General features: G+C 34.1%; 1 pseudogene; it reads right to left on the bottom strand.

Moving 5' to 3' along the window:
- Window positions 1-12,851, bottom strand: part of LOC122112612 — a 49,710-nt pseudogene extending 36,859 nt beyond the window's left edge.
- Between the last annotated feature and the right edge of the window lie 3,687 nt (window positions 12,852-16,538).

The following is a 16,538-nucleotide window of genomic DNA, read 5'->3' as shown; positions in this document are numbered from 1 at the left end:
TATGTATTAGTAGGATAAATGCATCATATTTTAAGAAATATGATGCTGAATATAGAAGTGAGGTATAGAATTGTTTGTTTTCTGTTCACAATTTTTCTAAAGACAATACAGCTACTACCCATACAGTTCTCCCTTATGAAAGAGAAATTTAGGAAAGGCAATTCCAATTAGGCACAGTGTGTTGCTTGTAAAATAAATTTCATAAGTTCATTGCAGCCAATATTAATTCCATGAATTATAAATTATGAATAAAATTCACCAACATTGAGGCTTTATTTTTTAATTATATTTTTAATCTCATACACATACATACAAGTCTGTCAAATTTTATTCTTAGGTTGGGAATGGTCATGCCCACTTCTTTTTCTTTTTTTGGTCCATCATGGGGCCTGAACTCTGGGCCTGGGCACTATCCTTCAGCTCTTCAGCTCAAGGCTAATGCCCTACCACTTGAGCCACAGCACCACTTCTGGATTTTTTTCTACTTATGTGATGCTGAGGAATAGAACCCAGTGCCTCATTCATATGAGGCAAGCACTGTACCAGTGAGCCAAGTTTCCAGACCTCATGCCCAATTTTTAAAAGTTTATGTTGTGTCACATCACTGTTGGAGTCCTAGAATACTCCAGTAAGGTTCGTTTGGGCATTGGCTGATGCCAGCAGTATCTGAAAAAAAAAGAATAATTTTCAGAGTGTTCCCTCACACTATCCAGAGGGTTGTATAAGCTTTGGAACATTTTCTAATAACTGTATTCAGTGTTCTAAGTTTATCTACTAGTTTGGGCGGTTGATATATAAAAGCTAGGACCTAATTTTTATTAATTTTTATTTTCTATCTACTGCCTGCTTTCTTTCTAGACATTGTATCATTATTACTTCAAAATTTTTGGTGTATGAGGGTGGAAAAAAGAAAATATTGCATGTATGAGAGTAGTTAATATTTCAGTCACTGTCCTTACATAGGAGTTACTGCACAATCACATTACCTCATATTCCATGCCTGCATCTGACATCTCCCAGGTATTGAAAGGCCTCCATAGTGAGAATGTCCTCTCTATACTCACTTCCTTCCTTCCTTCCTTCCTTCCTTCCTTCCTTCCTTCCTTCCTTCCTTCCTTCCTTCCTTCCTTCCTTCCTTCCTTCCTTCCTTCCTTCCTCACTTCCTTCCTTCATTTCTTCCTCCCTTTCCTTTTTTTTCTGATACTGAGTTTTAATTTAAGACTCTTCTTACTAACTAGTAAGAAGAGTCTTAAATTAATTAACCAGGGGTTGGAGTGTAGTTCAAGTGGTAGACTTGTGAGATTTATGAAGTGGTAGATTTATGGAGATGATATGGATGTGGTTTCTTGACTCTGTCCTTTTGATATAACAGCTATTTTTAATAGAATCTTCCAGAATTTTCTGTCCAGGCTGGCCTTGAGCCATCATCCTCTTCTGTTTCCAATACATCTCAAACTCAGTAAACTCTATTCTCAACAAGTAGTCATAATTTTCAAATGTTACAACTCACTCGCTCATCTCCAAGAGCCTCTAATACAGTCCCTAAAGAAATTCTTCTGTTGTTTCTACTAGATATTCATGTAGAAAAACAAAATGTGTAGTGGAAGTCAATTATCTTATAAGCAATTCGACTTGATTTAGACTCTTCAAAAAAGTTAGGCAAGGAGTTGCAGACTCCATGAAAACATTACAGGAAGGAATAGGAGAAACTCTTGGGCTTCTTGGAACAGGCTGAAATTTTCTTAATAGAGAACCAGAAGCACAACAAATCAAAGGAAGGTTGAACAAATGGGATTGCATTAAACTGCAGAGCTTCTGCATGGCAAAGGACATAGCTAGAAAAATCAATAAAATGTCCACAGACTGGGAGAAGATCTTCACTTCACAACGGTCTCATATCTAAAATATACTTAGAACTCAAAAAACTAAATTCCCCAACAACAGATCCTCAAAGAATCAACTGCCTGATTAATAAATGGGCTAAAGACTTAAAGAGAAACTTCTCTGAAGAAGAAATAAGAGTGGCCAATAGACACATAAAGAAATGCTCAACTTTTATAGGCATAAAATAAATGCAAATCAAAACAACATTGAGATTCCATCTCAGCCCAGTTAGAATGGCTATAATCAAGAAATCTATTAACAACAGATGCTGGAAGGGATGTGGCCAAAAGGGAACCCTACTGCATTGTTGGTGGGAGTGTAAACTTATTCACTCTGGAATGCAGTATGGAGGTTCCTCAAAAGACTCCACATAGAGCTCCCTTATGACCCAGCAATCCCATTTTTGGGCATTTACCCAAACGATCACAAGCAAGGTCATACCAAAGCTACCAGCACAACCATGTTCATCCTAGTATTATTTACCATAGCTAAGATGTGAAACCACCCCATGCCCCTCAGTACATGAATGGATTAAGTATATGCATATATATATATATATATATATACATATGTAGATATATACATATGTATATATGGGAATTCTACGCTTTCATCAGAAAGAATGACATTGCCTCATTTGTTAGCAAATGGAGAGACTTGGAAAAAATTATATTGTGAAGTAAGCCAGGACAAAGAAATATAAGTCCCATTGTTTGCAACAACTAGTTCATGTCTAGGACAAGGAGAGAAGGTCAAAGGCTATGTACATATGACCACATGAGATAATGTTAAGCAAAAGCTACCCCAAGACAGGGACACAAGTGCTTTTTTATTTCTTGCTAGTGTTTTTTTAAATATATTTACACTGCTCTATGTGATTCTTTTGTTTCTTTTGTATGTTCTTCCCCCATGTTATGACCCCTGTTCTTACTAGATTTGATGCTGGCATTCTGCATCTTGTATTACATCTTTGTAATTTGGGGAGGGGAAGGGATATTGCAGAATGCTTAAATAAGGATGCAGGCTGACCCATTGTGACAACGAGATCTACAGGACACTATGTTGAAAACAAACTTTACAATGTTTGTGGGGAGAGGAGTTGGGGAGGTGGGGAGGGAAGTGATGGTAGGGGAAAACAAAGGAAGCGGTAACAATGCGAGCTATGAAATGTACTCATTACCCTACTCATGTAACTGTAACTCCTCTGTACAAAATTTTTGATATATATATGCATATATATATACATATATAAAGTTAGGCAAGTTTCTTACAGGAATTTTAGAGATTGCTTTTCTATTTTTATTGAAATGAATTAAGTAACTAAAATTAATGCAAAAATACAGTCACAAGGAACTAAAGGTGATTCATAGATAGATTTGACAGCCTGGTTATCATGGTAATTGAGCTGAAGCTTTTATGAAATCATGTTCTCACTTGAGAATTACATTACTATCAGATTTTATGTTCTTTTTCTCAACTATCCTTAGGAATTTAACCTTGTAGAAATAATAAGACAAAATACATTCCTTATTTGTTAAATGATGCAATAAATCTTAAGATAGTCAAATGCCTTAAATACAAATATTGTGTAGCAATCATCTACAAACAGTATATTGTCTTCTAATAAAACCAATATATTTGATTTCCAATAAGAACTTTGACTTCCAATAAAAAGTTGGAAAGAAAAATCATGCCAATTACAGATTATATGAAAACAGAATAACTGAACAACTGTAAGAATTTGGTAATAAATGCATTTAAATTAAAATTAAATGTAATATTTTATTAGGCATCCAGAGATAAGATATAAAAAGCAAATGATAGCATAATAGGAAAAGCACCAGGAGATATGTTACAACCAAAATAATATAGTAATGCATACCTATTATAATTATGCATTTTATAATTACAATGCTATATATAATTTTATAATTATATTTTTTAAAAGAGAGAAAATAAAACACATTAACAATTTAACAAAATATGTCAAGGATGTGGGGTAACAGGAATTCTCAAGTATTGCTTATGAAAATTCACATTCATACAGCGGCTTTGGAAAAGTTTTCCATTCGAAAATAAAGCTAAAAATGGCCTTATATCTTTACCAGTGGATCCAGAAATATTCTCCTACATAATTACAAACACTTCCTTTAAAATCCTATACAAAAATTTTACAACAGGCTTCTTCATAATTCCCCCAACTTTAAACGATGTAAATATTCACCAAACAGCATGATAGGATGAGCAAATTGTGGTGAATCTATAAATGGAAAATTCTTCTAAAGTAGCAGTGAGAATATTACATGTCCATACATGCAATAACATGGATAAAGTTTCAAAAGCTTTATGCTAAAGGAAAAAAATTGAGACAAACTATATCTTTATAATTCTGTTCATTTTGGCCTTCTCAAAAATATAAGCAAAGAAGTATGTCAGTATTGGCCAGACAGTGGGAATGGGAAGAAGGATTAGAATAGAAGAAGTTATATGGATATTTGAGGAAAACAAAAAATAGTTTATTTTGACAGTGGTGATGCTTCCATGGTTATACATTTGTTAAATGCATAGAAGTACACATGGTTTCATAGTGAATTTTAACTTCATCTTTTTAGGGTAGATTTAAATTGTGCCTCGATAAACCAATGATAAAAGTGAATATGGTGTAGAAAAATCCTTTTTATCTGCACTAGGCAAGAAAAAAGCCTAACACTTCACAAACTAGATGATTTTCCTCATAAATTACTGGTGGTAAGTTACCTTGTCTAAGAACTCAGTGATTGCAAATTGCTACTTGAGTACAGCTATTCATTTCATTCTAGACTCCTTTCTCTTCCTGTGAGCTCTATGGGAGTTTTGCATTAATGATGTCAAAAGTCAGACTGTAAGAAACATGAATGAGTAAGGAATTCTTTAATTCTTAGAGAACAGTTCAGTCACAAGCCTAAACCCCCAGGGTTGCTTACTCTAGCCTATGGAGAGCAGTATAGAAATAGGTGGATGCAGAATCAAAAAACTGAAAGGAAAATTAATCCTACTGTTTTTTATTTGGGGCATCAAATCCTGGGGAAGCACTTAAATGCAAATTTAAATGGGGAAGTAAGTTGGATCTGCTAATTCCTGCTTAACATGATTTTTCCTTATATTGTGATTACTCTGATACATACACACCTCAAGGAAATGAAAACAAACTGCTAGTATAGATTTTTAACAGATTTAAAAACAAAAAACAAACCTTTATTGAATCAACATAAAAGACTTGATTTAATTATAGGGGACAAGTTGACACAAGCAAATGTACACTATATGACAAGGTGACATGCATTAGAAAAATTAAGAATAGTTACTTACTTTATTTTTCAATCATGCTTTGCTTTCAGTTTGAGCAATGAATGTTTGTAAGAATCCTGTGACTATGGGTTCTAAAGGCGATCACTCTTTTCTCTTGTATCTGTTGAAAGAACTATGCAGGTTTAGGACAGCTTGTTAGATTGCTCTGAATGTTTATTTGCACCAATAGCCAAATGTGTGAATTCAAAAAAGTTAATGTTTTAGAACAGAATTTGTCCTTGTGCTTTTACACCATGCATGTATTTTTATATCAATCTGTTTTCGAGAAAAGCATATATTATCTGGAACTGGTATGTTTCAAAGAATAAGAATATTGGTCAATCATATATTTTATTATTTTTTATCAAGCTTATAACTTTAATCTATTTTTCACTATATAGATAGCACTATTTGCATAACTCTCTTTTCCTATTTTAGAATAGGAAACAAGAGGAATGTTCTACACATTTGAAAATAATTCAGTATATTTTTGTCTTTTAATGTGAAGACTGAGGGCATGTAACTAAAGCCAATTCTGTATAATTAATGTGTCAATTACATATTTGAATCCATATGTGGGCATATTAAAAACTAATTGGTTTCCTTAACTTCTATTTTCTTGTTAAAAATTTGTGATAACTTTAGATAATAGTCCATTTTTTTTTGGTTACTAAGTTATACTGACTAAAGTTGTTTGCAAAAGTCGTATTAAGTATAAAGAACCTTTGAAATAAAATGTAGGACATTTTCAATCAATTTTTATTCAGCATTCAAATAGAAAATGTGTTTACTGACTGTCCAAATAAAAATTGAAACATAAAGGAACTAAGCTTTCAATGGAAAGGTTCTTTCTTTGATTGTATTGATTTCAATATAACCTTATGAGCATGTTAAGTTGTTATTAGGTATATATTGAACTATACATGCCAGATGACCATAGGATCATAACCTTTCTAACAGTATTCAAATATATATTCAACATCTACTTGGGCATCAGGACCCTGATAGACTTGATTTGAGATATTAGGTGAAATTCGACTTGATCTCTAGGATTATTAATGCTAATACTAGCATCACATTTTCACCTTCAATTTGCATATGGCATTGATGGTTTTCATTGGAATGCTGGAATTACCTCCTTCAAATGTTTAGTTTTACTCACTCTCATGTTTCCCCTCTCTCCTGGCAACTATATTCATGCAGGTTAGTCCACATAGCTAATTGCCTCATGTAGCATTTATTATTCATTTCACATATCTCTACTTAGTGTACATTTTATTTTTAAGCCAATGTCTTATATTTCCCAAAGAGGGCAATTTTCTCCTTTATTGACAAAACTTCGGGGAAGGATTATGAAAATGAAATGAAGAAATTTTAGTAGCATTTTGCCTCAATTTTTTATGGTATGTAAAAATCTGAAAGTTCAATGCAATGCTATTCATAGCCATTTTCAAATGGAAAGGTATTTGTCCTTGGCCTCATATCCCTGATCAGATTATGAACTTTAGCCTAAGAAAGAAGAAAGACTTTTTCTTTTGTCAGTTGTGGAGCTTGAACTCTGGGCCTGGGCACTGTCTCTGAGCTCTTCTGCTCAAAGCTAGCGCTCTACCTCTTGGGCCACAGTGCCACTTCCAGTTTTCTAGTGGTTAATTGGAGATAAAAGTCTCACAAAATTTCCTTTATGGGCTGGTTTTGAACTGAGAGCCTCAGATTTTGGACTCCTGAGTAGCTAGGATTACAAGCATGAGCCTCTGGTGCCTGGCTGGGATATTTTTATATATACTTTCACAGTAACAATTTTCAATGTATATTACCAGAAGAAGTAAAGCAAGTTAAGAACTACTTGAATACTTCGTCTTAGCAGAGCACCAGTGGCTCACCCCTGTAATCCTAGCTACTCAGGAGGCTGAGATCTGAGGATCATGAGTCAAAGCCAGCCAGGGCAGTAAAGTGGGTAAGATTCTTATTTCCAGTAAACCACCAGAAAACTGGAAGTGGTGATATGGCTCAAGTGGTAGAGCACTAGCCTTGAGCTGAAGAGCTGAGGGACAGCACTCAGGCCTAGACTTCAAGCCCCAGGACCAACAACAACAAAAATATCCACTTTTCAGGAATATTTCAATATTTTGAAAAGATGCTTATCAGATTTTTGCCTCTATCCTTTTATCTTCTTCCTCTTCATTCTCACTGAGAAGCATATCTAGAAAATAAAAGCTATTTAGGAAAATACATATGACAAACTTTTTTATAAGGTCTTTAGCTCAAATTTTAAGATAAAATAGATTGTGCGAATACGATAAAAAAACAAATTTTACAATTAAACTTTATATTTGTTTCCAGGATTTGATCTCAAGAACTCATAAGAAGTCCCAGAGAGTCACTCTAGCATTTGAGTCATGCCTCTAGGGCTTAATTTTTATTTTATTTTTTAAAGATAATATTGATGAAATTCTGAACATTTCTCCTAATTTATAGTCAAAAGTCATATAGTCCAACTGGTTAGTATGCAGACCCAAAAGGATAAAGGCTTCAAAGAAATTAGACATCAAAGAAATATAATTTATGATTTACAACTGCAGAGACTAGTGTAGTATAATGTTTAAGATCTCAGACTCTAGAGTCCACATACTTAGCTTTAATTCCAGTTCCACAATTAGCTGACTGACTGGCAAAGGACAAGTTTAATTTTTTAAAAATCTCAGTTTCCTCATCTGTCAGGTGGAATGCTTGTGGCTCGTAATTTCAAGAAAAGGGTAACAAAAATGATGATGGATTAACTTAGGCACATTTCTAAAATGATTGTGCAATGTTCTAAAAAGTAACATAGTGAGGGCTACAGAATACACTATCATTGATAATAAGCCATGATAATTTCTGTGATAATAATTATGATAAATAACTATGATACTAGCATTGATATATAATATAGAACAGGAATGATAAAGAGCTACTCAACAACTGTTGATTCATTAACTGGGGTCATTATTACAAAGATTAAAATGATTATTGAGTTTATAAGTGTACAGAAAACTTTACTAGGTGGAATAAGAGAGAAAGATATATTAAAGGCACCAATCCTTAAAAAACAATTTATGATTACCCAATAAAGATAAGACAGTACGTTTTAATATATCCAAACTGATTGCTTTAAATTGCTTCAAATTTTGATGAGAATAAAGGTGCAGCATAGCAAAGAAATTAGGAACAAGCTCTTACTAGCTATGGGGCTTTGATTTTTTTTTGTTGTTGTTGGTCGTGGGGCTTGAATTCTGGGCCTGAGTGCTGTCCCTCAGCTCTTCAGCTCAAGGCTAGTGCTCTACTACTTGAGCCATAGCACTACTTCCAGTTTTCTGGTGGTTTACTGGAGATAAGAATCTCACCCACTTTACTGCCCTGGCTAGCTTTGACTCATGATCCTCAGATCTCAGCCTCCTGAGTAGCTAAGATTACAGGCGTGAGCCACCACCTCCCGGCTCTGATGTTTGTTTTTATATCTGTTGAATACCCAATAATACTAGCCTCACTAGGGAAGTTAGAAACCTTAAAAATAATCTTTGTGAAAAGATGGTACAATATCTGGTGTATAATATATGCCTGAATATCAACTGATTTGTCACCAGAAAGTTTCCATTTTCATGCCTTTGCAGAGATTCCTTAACAGTTTATTGTGCTTCTAACTTCTCCTGGACTAGATTAATTGGAGATCCAGATTTTTTGTGCTTAATTAGCCAGATCAGAAAAGAACTAAGAAAAAGCACAGGAAAAAACCTTGATTTGAAACAATGGTGTCAGATTTAAACTTGAATGCTGGTACTGGGCCATTTCATTGGGTTATCTATACACACACAGAAACTGCCTCTCTAAATGCTGATAGAGTAAGTAATTTTCTTCCTACCCACTCTAATTTTTCCTTTACATGTCTTGTTTTGTACAATGTGGGCCCATCTAGTGAAAGAACTAGAAAGCCAACTACATTGATACATTTCACCAGGAACAATGTTATAAATATTTTTCAAGTGTTCATCATCAGATATGAATGCAATGTCCCTTTATTTTTCTATTCTATGTTTTCTGTCTCTTAGACAAGCTAAAGCAGGCATAAGATATTCTACAGAGCAATGTGGTGGATTCTTTTATGAAGCGGTGGGTGTTCCAGAGCAAGGACCAAATTTCTGTGCAGCCCTCATCTACACATGTTGATAAATTTTAGCTATAATGTTAGTAATTTGCAGTGATATTTCTTATATTCATTCCATCTTTGGACAGAACATTACCTTCAAATCTTCCCATTCGAATCTGTCCCTCAATGGAGGAAAAGACATGGCTTTTAAATGCATTTGGTATTGACACATGAAGTACTCTTGCCCTAAACGGTAACAAGCCCTCAGCAATCGTGAATGTGTCATTGAGAGTCACCCCTAAAAATATCTGGCACAAATATGATGGAAACACTTGCTGACAATTTTGTCATCTAGACATCTTCTGATATGTAATAGATATTAACTGTTGTGCTCATTATAAAATTATTCCCCAAATTTGGGCAGAGTAGAATTCCCCAGTTAAAATGCTAAATATCTCCAGATCCATTACATTTGGTATGGTTTTGACATCTCTGAGTAGAGCTTATCATCTCTGATCTCAGGGCTTCTAAATGTGTATGCTTTGCACTTTGTTTTCAAATCATTTACTGGCAACTAAAGAAACTTTGTGTCAAATACTCAATACACTGTAGTTTTAGATGCTAAAGAATCAATACAAGTACATTGTCTCACCTTTAACTTGCCCTGTTCCCTGAAAATGTGTACATAAAACTCATGCAATGGAACTGTTTTCGACATCTTGGCAACCATAGAAAATGCCCTGGAAAAAATGAAATGATTGATGTCTTTGGTTACTTCTGTACTTCCCTACATTTTTTTCCCTAACTGCCTAAGGTAAGTTAGGCAGCACTAGAGACCACCCCCCACCCCAATCATTTCTTTATCCTCAGTATAACCTAGATGTTTGTCCTTTCCTTCTCCAGCCTCATAGCTTATCCTCTATGCTCACTGACTTTTGACTTTATATTTCCAAATATAATAGTAAAAGAATTTATTATAACTGAAACAATAATAAACAATACATTAATTAACCAGTAATTGTGGTTTAGATAGCACTCTTAAAGGACCATACACCCATTTAAATTTTACTCTGGACTATATTAATGTGCACAAGTGTTAAGTTAATCAAAGTTGTTTATATATGTATATATTTAATGAGATGGAATCATTCTTTATCTTAAATTGGTTATAACAAATCTTACATATTTGTTGAATTATCAAACTATACCTCAGATATTTTTATTGTTAAAACTATATATGCATAATTATCTTCCTATATGTTTATTTTATTGCCAATATTTCTTACATTTCTTTTCGTATTCCAAGTTTTTGGGTGAGGCAACAATTGAAAAGTTAATTAAAAAAAACAGCAATGTAACATTTGTCTTGTCTTTGCTTTCAGAACCATGAATACCACTATTGCTTTTTGTCTATTTGTTTCTCTGTGTCTGTCTGTATTTCCCTATCTTTCTCTTTCTTTTCACTGCTGTAACTATACACAAACATTCTATGAGCATGGCTTGCTATTATTCTCCATTTCTTTTTTATCACAAAATTAACCTTCCTAAAATAATAAATACTTAGGTGACATTCATTGGGTCAAATATTTTGATGGAACTAGGGAAATTGGTTGTCCTATACTTAGGAATTTGAAGTGAAATATCAACAAACTGTTCATCAAAGACTTTAAAGAATTGTCAGCTCTTAATATTTTATACAAGTCTTCCCCATTAGTCATCTTTTGCTACACAAAGGCTGGACAGCATTTTCTTAATTTTGTTTAATATATTTTCAAACTATACTGTTTTGCAAAGAAGGGATGTCATGCAAAGTAGGTACTTAAACTTTGAAATAAATACCTTCTACATATAAGCTCGTCAGGCAATGTTAGCAGAAGGAATGTCTTATAGTATCTTACTTAAATAGAAAAACAAAGATCATTTCTCTACTTGAGTAACTCTCTTTCTATACATTGGACTGAGTGCGATCTTTACAAATAAAATCATGAAAATCTATTTCACAAGCATTGAGAATCAGAAATCTGTGGCAGCAGGGCACAGAAATCCATGTGTCAAGTTATCTATATGATTCAAACAGGTTCTACACATTTGGAAATTCAACATACTCATGTCTACCAAATTACTAGGTTAAACCTGATACTGAAAATGTGGGACCTACTTAAAATTCTTAGATGCTACAACTACTAATATAATACGACATTTACAAGTTCTGGAAAAATAGGTTTTGAAATACATGAATACATACAAACATTAAATACATCTAACAATTCATTGTTACTTTCTAGGAATAATTTGAAGAATTTTACATATATAAATTTCTTCAATCTTCAACATTAACTTATTATGTAGTATTAAGTTCCTATTGCAAAGATTGGAAAAGCAAAGCACATAATCTACAACCTAAATAACATACCAGATCGCATATTGAATTGAAGGAGAGGAGGTTCTGAATCCATAGGATCTAGTAATCCAGGCTTTCATTACCATTTTCTGTTATTTAACAAATAAACATCTTCCTACTGATCATTTTAAAAAGAATTGTGATCATTTACATAAAAAACATAAAGAATTCTTCATTATGATTAATTTTTCCTATTTATCATCAGTTTATACTGGCTGAATCGAGGCTTTATATAGCTATATAATCTCCCCATGCAGGTTATTACATTGAGCTGATCTACTTTTGAGTACAATGTATTTTCTATTATACATATGAAATTTTTAATGTAAATTTGTTGTATTGTTTTTTAATATGTATCAGAGGATAGAAAACCAAGAATATTACTGCAGACATGTGACAGTACATAAATTAATTCCAAATGTTAAACATAAAAACTATATTATTTATAGACTGGTTAGTATATCAAAGTTTTATTTTGTAAATGCATTATTCACAAACTCATCCTTTACAATATGCTCAATATATCTTAGTACTTGTAAAATTACTAATATCTAGCATATTAAAAATAAATCTCAAATAGTGGTACTACAAAGATTTAAAATAAAGACATTGCTACCTGCACATTTTTGGCAAAAATTTCTTTGCTGCACATCAAATGTTTATCTGATATGCATTGACAAAAGCTAGCACTAAGTAGATTGTCTGGGCCAAATTTCTTAATTCTATTGAGCTTTTTTAATATAAATAGAAGTACCACTTCTCATTTAGTATATATTAGCAATGGGAAATATTTTTTAATGATCCCTTTATTAACTCATTTTAATACTCTCTTTATAATGTTGGTAATTGTTTCTCCCTAGTACAGTGAGAAACATTTGAAACTATCATTCAGTAAGTAAAAAGTACAGTAAAGGTAACTTCCCCACAGGGATTCAATCACCATTTGATTTAATGTTTACTATTAAATCATATTATAAACTTTTCCAGCAGGCCTGCATAATTGCCTCCTTAGCAGAAAGGAGTAAACAGCTTACCTTGCAACTCTGTTTCCTTAAGACTTCCATTACATTCCGAGGACATCAAAGATTGGTCAGCACTTCCTTTATCAACCGTCCACATTCTAGGGTGGATAGCTCACTATAAAATTTTACTCTGGGTCTAAAATTGACATTTAATTTTTTTGCCTATGGAATAAGCATGGTCATACCCTGGGAAGGTGGATCAAGCTCTTTTGCCCATGTAATTCAAATTACCTAAATTGTTATTTCCAAGAATATAGTAATACATGGAACTAAACACTGACACTTATTTCATATTTATTTGCTGCCAGCCACATTATATACACTATATTTAACTCCTTGGTCACATGAGCAAAAAGTGATATTATCTTTGACTTATAGTCAAAGAAACTGGTATTCAGAGGAATAGAGTTTTCCAAGTTTACATAGTTAATCCAAGCACAGGCAAACTCAAATACAAGGTCAGAGAACCATGGAGCCCCATACTATAGAACTGAGTGGCTAACGTTCACCAGAGGCATAGGGTGAAGAGGGAGCAATAAGAGCTAACTATGAGAAACAGAAACTCTACAGTTCAACAGCCAACCTATTTCTTCACCTCCATTGCCAGAGGCAACTGTCTTATTCCATAGCCAATTATAGCACCTGTGGATATTTTTGTGCTACCTATCTTGAAGGGGAAAATTTATACTAATAAGTCAGGATTAGAAAAAGACATCTCAGTCATTTGACAGCTTGCCATGTTTCTGTAACAAACAGCTATTTGATGAGAGCAAAATTGGTTTGGAAACAATCACTTTGATACAGAATAAGGACTAATTGGTGTAGAATCTTTTTTATTAAAAAGAAGTTCACAATAGTTATCATTTACTCACTTAAATACCAATCATCCTTCACATGTATTCTTTATGACTTCTGGAGCAAAAACTCTGTAAATACTTCTCACAGAGAAAGTTTAGGCACCTGACATCTAGACTAATATGACAGATCACATCGCTCAGCATGTTGGAAATTCATTTCAGCTTACAAATATAACTAAAATTGTTCTGTGAGTAAGTGCTGAATAGTGTTGATGGCTATGCTAATTCTGTGGCATCTTGACTTTGGGGGCTGAAAGCAAATTTCAGAGAAAAGAAAAAAATATATGTATTGCTGTTTTAAAAGGCAGAATGTGTTGATTTGACTGACAATTTGGTTTCTGTTTACTGTTTTCCTCTGCCTCAAATTATGGTTCCTGATTAGTTCCAAGCTAAATTGTATCATGTATCTACTAGGTAGAAAGTATTGTAAGGGTTTTTCCAAGATCGTTAAGGCAAATATATATATAGTGTGGCCAAGGCCTTTTGGTGTTATCTTTTAGTCTACCCTTAGGATTTGTGGTGAAATTAACAATGGGAATGACTCTGCAGTATTCAATACTGAACTATGAGAAGGAAGAATGACACTTGCCTCTAGCCAAGTCCTGCATACTTAAATTTGCTTTCTTATTCAGGCTTTGGGATGTTTTAAACCAATTCAAGTGGCAAAAATCCTCAAATATTTCATCACCATGATAAAAGGATAACTGATCCTTAATCATACGGGAACTGATTTCTTCCAGGGGAAAGCTGATGTTACAATTTCTGACTGAGAGGACCAATTAAAGTGATTAGAAATCTTTAGATGATAGGTAGCTAGTGTAAACCTGATTGGCTTTCACCATTATAAAGTGTCTTAAATTGAATAGTGGTGCAAAGAGAAAGTGTCAAGATAAAGAAATCCTAGCATCCTTTTTCAGTACCTCAAAGTGGAACATTCTACTCAGGAAGGTAAGACTAAAAATATTATAAATTTTCCAAAAGGACACATGTCACTAAAATCAATAAGACTGCAGCAGACATTTAGAGAAGTTTATTTGCTCCTCTAAACCTAGTTACACAATGGCACTTGCATTTAGTGAACAAGATGATTCTCAAAGTTGTAGCAGCAGACACAACTGGATTTGGAAATGTCTTTCATGTTACCTGAATAAAGACGCCCATGATAATAGTTGTGTGACTGTTTGTTTCTATTTTTTGTTATTTTTGACCAGTCCTGAGGCTTAAAGTCTGGTCCAGGGCTTTGCCCTTGAGCTCCTTTTACTCAAGGCTAGCACTCTACCACTACATCTATGGTGGCACTTCAGGCTTTTTCTGTCAGTTAATTGAAGATATAAGTCCCACAGACTTTGCTGCTTGGGCTAGCTTCAAATTGCAATCCTTAGATCTCAGCTCCTGAGTAGCTAGGATTAGAATAGCTAGGATTAGCTACTTTTTAGTTTTATTGTTTCAATTATTTGATAGTTTCCAGAATTTGAGCTATAGATCATGGGCTTCCTAGAGAGGCTGAGCTGGTTGAGTAGAAAGTCTTAATTTTCTAGATTAAAATCGAAAATGACTCTCATTCTGAAATCTGCAGGACAACTTGTCCCACTGTCATTTGCTTGTCTTTGTCTGACCCTCAATGAAGCTTCATATGTGATGGGTATTAGCTTTGTTCTCATAAACTCAATGTTGTTCCCATGGTCCACTGACTACACTCCCCTGGGAACCCCTTCTGGAAATCTTCTCCCTTGGAATCTTATCAGGATCACTATCATGAGCTGTTTTCAGCAAAATCTCCCCCTAGACCTGATCTAAAAGTGCAGGGCCCTCTTCCATAGCTGCAAGGACATCACAAATCCAAATCAGGATCTTCTGCTACACATGCAAACACACTACAAATCCAAAGCTCTCAGACTTGACTATATTGAAGCCCTAAAAGCCCCTTGCTCCTTGTGCCTCTGACTCTGCTGGGAGTTACTTGGAGTCCTACTGCAGCACCAATTGAAGCATATTTTGATCCATAAAGGTCTCTTGACTCTGCAATTCCTCCTCTGTCTGCTTGTTCTTTCCTAAGAGCATACCTCACTGATTTTCCTACCTAGTCCAAAATATTAGTAATTTCGCCAAGAACTCACAACTCTTTTACTTGTTTAATCTTTGTTTTCTATTTTCAAATAAGTCTCATAGAACTTCTTGAGGGGAATAGAAAGCCAAAACTTAAGAGCAGGCACATTGTTTGACTTCTGGCTGTTAAACGTGGAAAGGTCTTCATTGGCCTGTGAGGCATCCAAACTGGAAGGTCCAATTCCCCCAGGAGCTCACAGAATTGTCTCTAGGCATGGTTAGTGGTCTCAAGAAGTGACAAGGAAGTGTCAATGGTTCATCTTGGAAATGTAAAACCAATAATACCTCTGCATGGAAGCGGAGGTTGCTTGTGATATTTAACTTAATTGAGCCCTTTAAGATTCCTTGTCTCCCTGGGCACATCAATACTCATGTCTTGCAGCCTTCTTTGTGGTCAGTGTGGAGTATGATTGAGATTTAACCAGTGAAATCTGACTTGACTTGAGGTGGTGTTTTACCATGTTTGGCACATGAGATCTTCTTACCCTAAAGTCTCCTATTTGTTCCCCATACCACAAAATTGAGGAAAATGCTAATGATCATGGATCATAAGCTTGATATAGTAAATACATAACATGAAATAAAACTGAATCCAATTTCAACAGTTTGGGGTAGAAATAGTATATATACATGTGAATATTTAAAGTTTAGTGATGAGTCATTTGCAGACAAATAAAATTACTTTTTAATGTAAACATCATGTACTTAATATGCTTTGTGTTTCTTTATTATTTATTCACCTTTATGTCTGGAATCATTGGATCTTCTTCTGGAAACAGTGCTGTGGTGAAGAATTAAATAGACATTCAGCATTTACAATA

This window comes from Dipodomys spectabilis, unplaced genomic scaffold (genome assembly GCF_019054845.1).
Source record: "Dipodomys spectabilis isolate Male_0828 unplaced genomic scaffold, ASM1905484v1 ptg000095l, whole genome shotgun sequence".
Classification (NCBI taxonomy): Eukaryota; Metazoa; Chordata; class Mammalia; order Rodentia; family Heteromyidae; genus Dipodomys; species Dipodomys spectabilis.
The sequence above is the reverse complement of the archived record's forward strand: the minus strand, read 5'-3'. Positions and strand labels throughout refer to the sequence as shown.